The 13,800-nt window shown below is 48.3% G+C and overlaps 1 protein-coding gene across 1 annotated transcript in view; it reads left to right on the forward strand.

Annotated features, from left to right (window-relative positions):
* The window catches only part of UNC13A (unc-13 homolog A), a 173,227-nt gene that overhangs the window by 26,239 nt on the left and 133,188 nt on the right, over positions 1-13,800 (forward strand). The window lies entirely within an intron of this gene.

The raw sequence follows: 13,800 nt of genomic DNA on the forward strand, positions 1-13,800 counted from the left end.
GCCTGCAGTACTGCACTCTAACCACTCTGCCACTTCTGTTCTCATTACCGTATTTTTCAGAGTATGAGATGCACCCTTTTCCCTCAAAAAAGAGGGTGAAAATTTGGGGGCATCTTATACACCGAATACAGCATTTTTGGCCTCCAAAAACCCTGCCCCCTTTGCAAAAATGGCAGTGCATAGCCTTTAGGAGGCTTCCAGAGTGCTGCTGGGGGCTGGGAAGGGCAAACATGAGTGAAAAATGGCCAGTTTTTTTCTTATTTTTGCCCCCCCCCCAGCCCACAGGAGCACTCCATAAGCTTCCTAAAACCTATGCATGCTCATTTTTTTTGACAAAAAACAGGCCCATTTTCACAAAAAAAGGGCCGTTTTTGGGAGGTCTGAAGAGTAAAAAAACTTTTTAAAATTTGCCTCTTCAAAATTTTGGTGCATCTTATACTCCAAAAATATGGTAGGTGGCTAAAGTATTTGAGCTTCAGCTTCATGATCTGATGGGTGGCTATAGAAATGAAATGAAATGAAACGTAGAAATAGGCTACAAACTTTCACTGAGTGCAGAAAAGTTCTTGAATATTTAAGGATATGCTAAATGAAGCAAGAGCGTAGTGATTATTATTTCTTTTATTTTTGCTTTCTGTGGAATTTCAACATAACCCTGCTCACAGACTTTTTCTATTGAAAAATTCCTAATCTTCCCCAGGTTGTTCTCAACTTACAAGCACAATTGGGACCAGGATTTTTGTTGCTAAGCAAGGTGGTTGTTAAGTGAGTCCCGCCTGATATTATGATCTTTTGTTGCCCTGATTAAGTGAATTGCTTCCGTTGTTAAGTGAATCATGCAGTCATTAAGCAAATCAGGCTTCCCCCATTGACTTTGCTTGTCGGAAGCTGGCTGTGAAGGTGGCAGATGGCAATCGAATGACCCTGGGATGTAGCAACCATCATAATTACATGCCGGTTGCCAAGACCTGAATAGGGATCTCATGAGTGTGAGGATGCTGCGATGGTCATAAGTATGAGGACCAGTCATAAATCACTTTTCACAATGCTACTGTAACTTTGAATGGTCACTAAATGTAAGTGTAAGCTGAAGACTAATTTTTGTTGTTAGTGACTACTTGCCTGTTGTCCCTTCCTCACAGCCAATTAAAGTGTCATCAGTCCTTGAAAACTAAATAAGGGTAAATTGTGTTGTGGCCCACCAGCAGCCAGCAGATTCAGACAGTGAGGAAGTTGGGGAGGAACATGGGCCAGTCCTGGAGTCTGAGGAAGGCTCTGATGAGGCCTCTGCGTCAAAGGCAGAGAGGGAACCAAGGCCATCTAGTAGTTATTTGCTGACTCCAGAGCCTCCGGAGTCTGACATCAATAAGGCAGAAGAACAGCCGGAGCCTGTTCCAGTGTGCGCATGCGCAGAGCTGCCAGAAGGCAAGAAGAATTAAGAAATAGGGTCGACTTGGGAATAAGAATTGGAGATGATTGGCCCTCCCATAAGACATAAAAGAGGATTAAATGTAAAAAAGATGTGGAGACTCTAGAAAGAGTGCAGAGAAGAGCAACAAAGATGATTAGGGGACTGGAGACTAAAACATATGAAGAACGGTTGCAGGAACTGGGTATGTTTAGCTTAAGAGAAAGAAGGACTAGGGGAGACATGATAGCAGTGTTCCAATATCTCAGGGGTTGCCACAAAGAAGAGGGAGTCAAGCTATTCTCCAAGGCACCTGAGGGTAGAACAAGAAGCAATGGGTGGAAACTAATCAATGGGTGGAGGAGGAGGAGCTTCCTGGAGGATGGCGGTCAGCCTCTGAGCTCCGTGTTTTCACGGGGCTCTTTTTGACCGGGCTGGGTTGCTGCTGGTCCTCTAAACGAACTGGAGGACCACGAACCTACCCAATGACCACCCTGGCTTATTTCAGGACCCTAGTGGTCCCCCAGGGTGGCCGGACGGCACAGGAGAGGGGAAGAAAGAAAAGCGGCGTTTTGGAAAACTTGTAGTGAGCCGGGAAATGGCGGTCGGCGTGCGCGCGTGCCGGCTTACTCCGGGAGACTGCAGGCGTCGACGGCTGTTGGAGCTGGCATTTTGGCGGTTATGAACTATTCAAGATCTGTTTGCGGGCGTTCTTGTAAGCCACGACAGCTACGACAGCCCGAGGTGAGAGCCTGAGCGGCTAGCGACGGGGTGCGATGGCGTCCCACATGAGGGAAAGCGGAGGGAGACAATGGAGGCGGTGGCGGCCCGGAAGATTATCGGGGGCTCTAAACATCAGTCCCTGACCCGTTGGACCCGCTGGGAGCACCGAGCCTACCAGAAGCCCAGTGGAGGTCGTGTGAGGTTTAAGCTGGGCTTGAAACATCGGAGATCACCGGAGTCGTTGGAGGACGCCGGAGGCCGGCGGAAGGTGTGGAGTGAAGAACAGAGGCCGGCTGAAACGGCGCGGAGGCGACGGAGGCGATGCTGGGGCTTGGGAAGGTTTGCGGGGAGCCGTCCCCCCCCCTGCCCATTTTGCATAGATTTGGAGATCGGTTTAACCCCTTACCACCTGGGGCTTGGAAGGACTGCAGGGAGCTGTTGCCGCCGCCCCCCCCCCTGCCCATTTTGCATAGATTTTGAGATCGGTTTAACCCCTTACCACCTGGGGCTTGGAAGGACTGCAGGGAGCTGTTGAACCCCCCCCCTGCCCGCTATGGATCATCCGCTCACCCTCTCTCGGATTTTTAAGAACTGCCTAACCCCCTACTATTAAGAACTGTAGATTATAGGCTCTACTTATTTTTTAGTCACCTCCACCTATTTCTTTAGTCACCTCTCTCATCTTGTAATCTTGGTTGCCGCTCTGTCATGATTTTTTAAACGGGTAGATTCATTTAACACTTCTAGCAGTCAGAATCGATCTTTAGCCCGGTGTATTTATTTTCATGTATTCGAGGTTCGACCTTGTTTTACTGCGGGAGTCCCCCCTCTCGCAGGCATGGCCCTCCGCCCTTACAAGGGCCCACCTCGAGGACGGATGCATTAATCCAGAGAGGTGGAGGAAGAGGAGGTTCAGGGTTTTTTTGTTTAAATGTTTGTTAAGTATTTTAGGGGGATCCAGGGTGGGGGGAGGGGGCAGCCAGACCAGGAATGGGGGCAGGGCCAGGCGAACAGGTGGGACTAGGGGGGAAGAGAGCGGAGTGGGGGAGGGGAATGAGAACGTCATTCCGTTAGAGGGTTCCTACATTCCAACGGTCGTAGGAAGGGGTGGATGCGAGGACAGAAGAAGATCTTGTAGTCGGTTGGGAGACCGTGGGCGCTGGATACGCCCGGTCGTTTGTACCAACCCTCGCATTCTAGGTGGTCAGGGTTTACAGAACCAGGGCATGAGGCTGATGTTGTGTAATGCAAGGTCCGTGGTTAATAAGGCCCCCCCTCATTTACGATCTGGTTTCTGAGGGGGAGCCGGACCTTGCAGGGATCACGGAAACCTGGTTGGGCCACAAGGGGGGCTTACCCCTCGTGGAAATGTGCCCACCAGGATACCTTGTATTCCATCAGCCTCGTGCCCGGGATAAGGGTGGCGGGGTAGCGGCAATTATACGGGAAGGCCTGGCACCGAAAGAATTCACCGTACCTCAGATATCCGGGTGTGAGACTCTAGGTGTGAGATGGGGCCCAGGGAGTCAGTCGGGCCTGCTGATTGCATACTTGGCTCCTCGCTATGCATCAGCGGCCCTGCCAGAGCTCCTCGAGGTGATTGCGGAGATGGCGGTTGAGACCCCCAGACTATTAGTTATGGGGGACTTCAACCTGCCATCGACGGGTGAATCATAATAATAATAATAATAAATATTTATTTCTTAGCCGCACCCTCTCCAGAAGGACTCGGGGCGGCGTACAATAAAACATAGGAAATAAATATATAAACAAACATACATATAACAAAAGCGTATACCAAGACATATACATATACAAGGAGGAGGTGAGCTGATGAATAAAAAACAATTAAAAACACAATGTTTAAAAACCCCTAAATAATTTAATACAATTAAAATACCCCAAATAAAAAACCCGTCAGGAGCGATATAGTTGGATCAAAGTTGAGCCAGGCCAGCTACTTGAAATAGGTGGGTCTTGAGCTTTACACGAAAGGAGCGGAGGTCAGAGGTATTCCTAATATCCGGGGGGAGGTCATTCCACAGGGCTGGGCCTGCCACAGAGAAGGCTCTACTCCTAGGCGCCGCCCCCCGGCACTGCCTGGTGGACGGCACCTGGAGGAGACCCTCTCTGTGCGAGCGGATTGGTCGCAGGGATGTATGGGGCAGAATACGATCCCGCAAGTAACTAGGAGGTAGCTCGGGAGTTCATGGCTTCCATGACAGCCCTCGGGATCCTGCAAGTCATCCGAGGTAGCTCGGGAGTTCATGGCTTCCATGACAGCCCTGGACCTGACCCAAATAATTCAGGGCCCCACACACGAGGGAGGCCACACGCTGGACCTTGTTTTTATCTCTGGTCGGTGGAAGAGTGATCTGGGAATAGGGGAATTGGTTATTACTCCCCTGTCATGGTCAGATCACTCGCTTCTCTGTCTCGACTTCCCTTCCGCTACCCCCCATTGCGGGGAGGCGGAACCAGAAGATCTTAGATGGTTCCGCCCCAGGCGACTGATGGAACCTGATAGGTTCCAGACGGAGCTTGGGCCACTGCCTGTAACCCTCACCCGCGCCCGGATGGAGGACCTGGTGGTCGCATGGAATAGTGCGGCGGCCGGGGCCTTGGACCGGGTTGCGCCCTTGCGGCCTCTCCGGTGGCAGCGAACCACCCTGGCCCCTTGGTTCACTGAGGAGCTGAGGGTGATGAAGCGCCACAAGAGACGCCTAGAGAGCAGATGGAGATCCTCTCGCACCGAATCCGACCGAACACAGGTAAGAGCCCATTTACGGACCTACCTTGTGGCACTAAGGGTGGCTAAACGTCGATACTATGCCACTCTTATTGCGTCCGCAGAAAACCGCCCTGCCGCCCTGTTTCGGGTGACCCGCTCCCTCCTTTCACAGAGGCCGCGGGAAGCCCCTTTGCAGGGTAGGGCAGAGGAATTTGGGGAATATCTGCAGGATAAAATCGATCGGATCCGGAGCGAGTAGGTCTCCTTGAGTGATCTCGGGGAGACACCAGTGGAGAGTCTTGAGGTACCATGCTGGGAGGAGTTTGACTCTGTTGCCGCCGAGGATATGGACACGCCGAGGTTACGCGGGCGACTGTGGGCCACCACATGTTTATTGGACCCGTGTCCCTCCTGGCTTGTACTGGCAGCCTGGGAGGTTACACGAGACTGGCTCCTGGGACTAGTGAATGCCTCGCTGAGGGAGGGGTTCCTACCAGCTGTCTTGAAAGAGGTGGTGGTGAGGCCCCTACTTAAGAGGCCTTCCCTGGACCCAGTAGAGTTAGCCAATTATCATCCTGTCTCCAACCTTCCCTTTTTAGCAAAGGTTGTTGAGAGTGTGGTGGCGCAACAGTTCCCTCGGCACCTGGAGGAAACTGTCTATCTAGACCCGCGCCAGTCCGGTTTCTGGCCCGGGCACAGCACTGAGACGGCTTTGGTTGCGTTGGTGGATGATCTCTGGAGGGCGAAAGATGGGGGTTGCTCCTCCATCCTAGTCCTATTAGATCTCTCAGCGGCTTTCGATACCATCGACCATGGTATCTTATTGCGCCGGCTGGAGGGGATGGGGGTGGGGGGCACCGTGTTGCGGTGGTTCTCCTCCTTCCTCTCTGGTCGGATGCAATGTGTGTTGATGGGGGAGCAGAGGTCGACCCTGAGGCCGCTCACGTTTGGGGTGCCGCAGGGGTCGGTCCTCTCACCTCTCCTGTTCAACACATACATGAAACCGCTGGGCGAGATCATTCGAGGATTCGGGGTTGAGTGCCATCTGTATGCAGATGACACTCAGTTATACATCTCTACCCCGAACCACCCCAACGAAGCCGTCGAGGTGATGTCCCGGTGTCTGGAAGCCGTGCAGATCTGGATGGGGGACAACAGACTCAGGCTCAACCCTTCCAAGACGGAGTGGCTGTGGCTACCGGTGCCCTGCTTTAGCCAGTTTGCTCCATCTCTGGCCATCGGGGGGGAACAACTACCCCCGGTGGATAGGGCACGCAATTTGGGCATCCTCCTAGACTCCCGGCTGTCGCTGGATGATCATGTGACGGCCGTGGCTGGGAGGGCGTTCCACCAGGTGCGCCTGGTGCGCCAATTGCGCCCCCTACTTGAGCGGGACGCCCTTCGCACAGTCACTCAGGCCCTGGTGACTTCCCGTCTTGATTACTGTAATGCTCTCTACATGGGGCTCCCCTTGAGATGCACCCGAAGGCTCCAGTTGGTTCAGAATGCAGCCGCGCGGACAATCTTGGGGAGTACCAGGTACTCCCATGTAACACCACTTCTGTGCGAGCTGCACTGGCTACCTGTGGCTTTTCGAGTGCGTTTCAAGGTGTTGATTGTCATCTTCAAAGCGCTTCATGGCTCGGGACCTAGTTATTTGCGAGATCGCATTCTACCCCATACATCCCTACGACCAATCCGCTCACACAGGGAGGGTCTCCTCCGGGTACCCTCCACTAGACAATGCGGCCGGGCGGTGCCCAGGAGTAGGGCCTTCTCTGTGATGGGCCCAACCCTCTGGAACGAACTCCCCCCTGACATTAGAACTATTGTTGATCTCCGCTCCTTCCATAAGAAACTCAAGACCCACCTGTTCCGGCTAGCAGGCCTAGCCTAATCGGAATCTTAAGTACAATCTATTACTGCCCTTCCTGGACGGCTTTTTAATATTGTAAATTTTGGGGTTTTAATTTGGTTTTAGACTGTTTTTAACTTGAAATGAGTTTGGGTATGTCACAGACCGTATGTTTATGTCGGTTGTCTATTGTTGTTCTTGCTTTGTTGTTTTATTTGTACTGTCTGTACACCGCCCCGAGTCCCTGCGGGGAGAGGGGGGCGGTATATAAATTTAATAAAACTCAAACTCAAAACTCAAGGAGAGAATCAACTTAGAACTGAGGAGAAATTTCCTGACAGTTAGAACAATTAATCAGTGGAACAGCTTGCCTCCAGAAGTTGTGAATGCCCCAACACTGCAAGTCTTTAAGAAGATGTTGGGTAGCTATTTGTCTGAAACGGTATAGGGTTTCCTGCCTAGGCAGGGGGTTGGACTAGAAGACCTCCAAGGCCTCTTCCAACTCTACTATTGTATTGTATTGTATTGTAAATGGGACATGAGCTTTTGCAGGAAGCAATTAGTTCATCTGGTTGGTTCAAGCTTTGAAAAGTTCTGTTGGACTCTGTGCTACGTTTGGCCATGCTCTGCATTTGGAGATTAGGTTTCTGGCAGCATGCCCAAGGAGTTAAGGTGGGTGTTTATCAACTTTCCCCTGAAAGACTGTGGCAACTCGAGCAGACATCTGTCGGAACCTTCACAGACTGTTTGTGAAGCCTTGCGGACTGTTAAAGACCATAATTTACAGCCGTATAAGTAAAAGAGGGTTTTTTTGAGACTAAGATTGTGATTTATGATTCCTCTGCAAGCCTAGGTCAGAACAAATTGTGGTGCCCTCACTGTGACACCTCTTTGCAAAGTTTCTGGTGTTGAGAAGGAAGTGGGAAAAGCGAAATTATTGCTTAGCCCGGGGAAAGGAGAAAGTGTGAGGAAGTCCGCCTTCACTATGCTGTCTTTAAAAGGATGACAGCCTGGATTTATAACTCTACCCGACAACTACCATATTTTCCAGAGTATAAGACACACCTTTTTCCCTCAAAAAAGAGGGTGAAAATCTGGGTGTGTCTTATACACTGAATACAGCATTTTTGGCCTCCCGAAACCTCGTCCCCTTTGTAAACATGGCCGTGCATAGCCTTTAGGAGGCTTGTAGAGTGCTCCTTAGGGCTGGGGAGGGCAAAAATGAGTGAAAAATGGGCCATTTTTTGCTCGTTTTTACCACCCCCCAGTGCCCAGGAGCACTCTGGAAGCCTCCTAAAGGCTATGCAATGCATGCTCTTTTTTGACAAAAATGGGCCTGTTTTCATGAAAAATGGGCAGTTCTTTGCTTGATTTTGCCCACCCCAGCCCCCAGGAGCACTCTACAAGCCTCCTAAAGGCTATGCATGCCCTTTTTTGACAAAAAACGGGCCGTTTTTGCGAGGTCTGCAAGTGCAAAAACTTTTTAAAAAAATTTGCCTCTTCAAAATCAAAAAAAGCCCACCTCTGCTTGTAGGTCATCTAATCCAACCCCCTGCCCAAGCAGGAGACCCTACACCATCTCCGACTAATGGCAGTCCAATCTCACCTTGAAAGCCTCCAGTGATGAAGTTCCCACAACTTCCGAAGACAACTTCTGTTCCATTGGTTGGTTGTTCTCACTGTCAGAAATTATCCACCAGATGCATTTATTAACATGAGAAGGAGAAAGCAACTTTTTGACCAAGAGTGTCCCAAAGGTGCTTTTTCAAAAGGCAACTGGGCTTGGTTTTTCATTGAAGGTGTTTTGCTTCTCATTCAAGAAGCTTCTTCAGTTCTGACTGAAAGGTGGAGGATGATGGAAGGATTTATATTCCTTGCAGTCATCTGGTCATTAGCACTCATTATGAGGGTTGTTGAGGCAACTTGGAGGTTTATCTGTGCTCTCAGGATCATCTGAAGAGGGTGTGGAGTCTTCTTGGAACCTCTGAAAGGACTGTGTTTTAAACAGGAGATTGGTGGTCTCATATCTCTCCCTCTCTGTTCCATCTTAATGTAGATGGCCTTTTTGACCCCTCCTTCAAACCAGTGGTCCTCTCTGTCCGGAATGTGGACTTTGTGGTCTTTAAAAGAATGACCTTCAACTTTCAAATGCAGATAGACTACTGAGTTTTGCCCTAATGGGTTTCTTCTCCTATGTTGTGCTATGTGTTTGTGAAGTGGTTGTTTTGTTTCTCCAATGTACAGATCTGTACATGCCTTACTGCATTGTACTCCATATATCACATTTCTCAGTTTGTGACTGGTATTTTATCCTTGGGGCGGACAAGCTTCTGCCTTAGTGTATTTTTGGGTTTAAAGTATGTATGTATATTGTGTTGGTTGAAAATCTTCCTGAGCCTTTCAGATATTCCTACAACATATGGAATGACAATGTTACTTCGTTTCTTGTTCTCTTCTTTGTCTGTTATGGAGGAGCTCTTGCTGGGTCTTTTTTTGGATTTGATAAAGGCCCAGTTGGGATAGCCATACTAGGTTCCGAGTTCTTCCTTGACATGTTTTAGTTATTTTCCTTTTCCATTTTTGCTGGTAGGCAAACTTTCAGCCCAATAGAGGAGGTTTCTGATCACTCCCATTTTGTGTTACAGTGGGCGGTGAGATTCAAAATATGGATATTGATCTGCATGTGTTGGTTTTCTGTAAACTCCAGTGTTAAGGCTTCTGTCTCCAACAGGACTGATACCAGCTGATAGTCAGGTTGCTTGTGAATATATTTTAGCAATTCCTAAACCTAAGTGCAAAATCACCCTAACATATTGTGCATAATGACAGAAGTGGTATTTAGCCGGTTCTAACCGGTTCTGGTGAACCGGTAGCAGACATTTTGTTGAAAAGTTGTCCCCACAGTTGGCCCGGCTGCTGAAGAAATTTTTGTGCTTTGGAAGCCAGCTTGAAACATTTCTGTGTCAGGGGGAAGGGAACCCTCTGAACGCGCTTCATGTCTGTCTTTATTTTTCTTCCTTCTCGGCATGGTTAGAAAGTTGATTTACGCGTACCTCAGTAGCTAGATCATTCTTTCTAATTAGCTTATCTCTTGAAGATAACTTGAAAGGAACAGCCGTAAATTATAACCATCCTCTGCTACCATTATTGTCAGGGGAAATTTCACCCTGAGCTAATGAGGTCTAGAATCGACAGCTTTTCCAAACAGCATATCTTCACAAGAAGCGAAAATAAAAACCCGAGAACATGTTCTAATGAAAAACAAGCTTTAATACAAAAATAAGAAATAAGAAAATAAACAAATCTATCTAATTGTTACATTTTGGCAAGAGCAGTCTGTCGCCCACCTTCTTGGCAGACGAACAAAGATCAAAAGGGAAGAAGTCTCTGGAATGTGTGATGTATTAGAAAGCATGCACAGTAAATCATTGCTGATAAGGACCTATGACCTGCGCAGTAACTCTTTCAGTTCGGCTAGCAAACAATTAACGCAGTGACACTGAGAACGGTAAATACCACCTCTAGCTGGCCTTGTCCCTGTCCCAGATGATTGGCATGGTCAATCTATTGCTGCCTCCCAGCTGATTGGCTGGGTCTTCTTTTGTTGCCCTGCACAGGAAAACGGAGCTGGAAAGCAGATTAATGGGATGGGGAGGGAATGGGGATCTTGCAGTATCCTTTCCCCTGACATGCCCAACAAGCCATGCCCACCAAGCAATGCCCACAGAACCAGTAGTAAAAATTTTTGAATCTCACCACTGATAAAACAGCAGTCAAAGAGAGTTGTTGACTTTCTGTCTCCCGCTTCATCACAAAGGCCACTGTCTCCCCATTCACCTGCTGATCCAGATCTCTGCCAAAAACAGAGACAAACCCCTCACATGGCCAAAGCCAAAATGGTGCGCAAGCACACACAATGTGGGGAAATAAAGGGAAGGGAGCGTGCCCAACCCAGCCTAAAGCAATCAATAGAGGTTACCCTAGGAGTAACCTGACCATGCCAGCCATCTAATGGCTTTTGGGATAGAGGGAATGCTGTATTAGGATAAAAGAGGAATAACTTTTGCTCTTTAAGGGCAGCCTCTCTATAGCTGAGAAGTGGAAGAAGATGATCTTATGAGGACACAGCACAACAATAAAAAGGTAGCCAAGATGTGTTTCAGTCACAGCTAGGCACAAGTGAGGAATGGCTCTGAGTTGCATATCAGTATTTATATTACAGGTGGCCCTTCACTGTAAGCCTGGAATTTCTGTTGGAAGTCCTGATGATTCTAAGTCGAGGTAGCCACGTGATGAACTCAATTTTTTTGCAGTGGTTATTAAAGGAACACCATAATTGCAGTGATGTGCGGTGAGGTTTATGGCTGGTGAGGCTGGTGATGTAATCAGGAAGGCAGGGAATGGGACCACGTGTGCAGGAGGCTGAGGCAGCCTCAGCCTACTGCACACGTGGTCCCATTCCCCGCCTTCCTGAATAAACATGAACGGGACCGCGGAGCGCGAGCCACGGAGCGCGAGCCGCAGGACTGCGGAGCGCGAGCCATGGTCCCCTTCATGTTGACTCAGGAAGGCGGGGAATGGGACCACGTGTGCCTTTTCCCTTTTCCCTTTTTTTTCCTTTTCATGATGAGAGCGGTGAGGCTCTGCCTCCCCTGCCTCCCCTGACCGCACGTCCCTGCATAATTGTAAAGTGAACATGGCAGTTGTAAAGTGAGTTAATTCATACCTACGGGTGTTTTTTGATGGCCAGAAACTGGCAAAAAAAAAAAAGTACATTATAAGCATGTGACCATAGGATGCTGCAACTGGTTGTAAAAAGGTAGCCAGGTCCCAAGTGCCCAAAATGTGGTCATTTACATAATCATGTGACAGGGGAAGGATTTCCATCATATGAACTCCAGAACTAAGACTCTAGAAAAAGTGCAGAGACTGTTTGGAAAACCTATAAACGGCCTTTGCAAAACTATATAAGGGAGAGATGATGGTTTGTACTGATCCTGAGTCATTCAAGAGTGTGGGAGTTCAGCAATTGAGGTCAAGTGAGGAACTATACGCCTTCTCCCTTATTATTTGCCTTGGGCTTCATCACAACGCTGCAAACAATGTCATTCATGGCTTAGAAGTAGGTTAATGGTGTTCCAGGAGCGAGGAAAATGGATTTAGTCCAATTTTCCAGCCACACCGGAAATATGATTTGCAAATAATAATAAGAATAGTGATGGAGTTCTTCTAAACCAGACTTCTCCCATCTGGTGCTTTCTAGATGTGCTGGGAATACAAGGTTCAGCCTGCCCAGCCTGATGGATATAGCTATTTGGGATGTGGGAGCTATAGTCCAAGTGGAGGGAGGGGACATGTTGATTCAGTGGTTAAAGACATTGAGCTTGTCAGCTGGAAAGCTGACCGCCCAGGTTCAAGACCCAAACAACACGCAATGATGTGTGCTCCTCTTACCTTCTCCAGCTCCTGCCCATTTAGCAGTCTGAAACAAGCAAATGCATGTAGATAAATAGGTACCACTTCAGTAGGAAGGTCACAGCGTTGGGTGCACCTCGGCATATAGTCATGCTGGTCACATGACCATGGAAATGTCTTTGGATAACACTGGCCCTGGGCTAAGAAACAAATGAATCCCACCCCCTAGAGTCAGACACAACTTGATAGAGGCAACAATTATCTTTACCTTTACAATCACAAGTACAGCTGGAAAAGTTGAAAAAATATCTTCTAAGCTGGATGTCAACTCACAAAGCATTGCTGGCCTGCTGTCGAGTTGCCGTAGGCAGGAGGGGGGAGAACTGACAGAGCAACTAGGCAGCCACAAACAGAAGCACATTCCACGCATACCTTTCTCCAGGTTGGATCTCATGTTACCAGAGCCAGCCTGAGAGGGGGTTTTTCTACAGCCCACAAAAGTGCTTTCATTGGAGAATGTGATTTATTACACTCTGGGGGGGGGGGGAACAGGGTCATAGTTGAACCGTAACTTATGTGGGGCAGAGCTGACTTCACTCTGGTATGTACTGACATGTTGCTACGAATGAATAACTGGATTTCTTTTGAAACTTGGCTTGAGGCTCATGAGTTAATTAGGACATCTGTTGGAACTCTGACACTGGAGTCCTTGTTATATCTCCTCAATGGAACTGCATCTACATGGTGGGAAGTATGCAGTGGAGTATCCCAAGGCTCTGTTTTGGGCCCAGTACTCTTCAACATCTTCATCAATGATTTGGATGAGGGAATAAATGAGGAACTCATCAAATTTGCAGATGACACCAAGCTGGCAGGAATAGCCAACACTCCAGAAGATAGGCTTAAGATACAGAAGGATCTTGACAAACTTGAACATTGGGCACTATCTAATAAAATGAAATTCAATGGTGAAAAGAGTAAGGTTCTACATTTAGGCAACAAAAACGAAATGCACAGGTACAGAATAGGTTGTACCTTGCTCAACAGTAGTAACTGTGAAAGGGATCTTGGAGTCCTAGTGGACAATCATTTAAATATGAGCCAGCAGTGTGCAGCAGCTGCCAAAAAGCCAACACAGTTCTAGGCTGCATCAACAGAGGGATAGAATCAAGATCACGTGAAGTGTTAATACCACTTTATAAGGCCTTGGTAAGGCCACACTTGGAATACTGCATTCAGTTTTGGTCGCCACGATGTAGAAAAGATGTTGAGACTCTAGAAAGAGTGCAGAGAAGAGCAACAAAGATGATTAGGGGACTGGAGACTAAAACTTATGAAGAACGGTTGCAGGAACTGGGTATGTCTAGTCTGATGAAAAGAAGGACCAGGGGAGATATGATGGCAGTCTTCCAATATCCCAGGGGTTGCCACAAAGAAGAGGGAGTCAAACTATTTTCCAAGGCACCTGAGGGTAGAACAAGAAGCAATGGGTGGAAACTAATCAAGGAGAGAAGCAACTTAGAACTGAGGAGAAATTTCCTGACAGTTAGAACAATTAATCAGTGGAACAGCTTCCCTTCAGAAGTTGTGAATGCCCCAACACTGGAAGTCTTTAAGAAGATGTTGGATAGCCATTTGTCTGAAACGGTTTCCTGCCTAGGCAGGGGG

This window comes from Natrix helvetica (assembly GCF_964273705.1).
Source record: "Natrix helvetica genome assembly, chromosome: 1".
Classification (NCBI taxonomy): Eukaryota; Metazoa; Chordata; class Lepidosauria; order Squamata; family Natricidae; genus Natrix; species Natrix helvetica.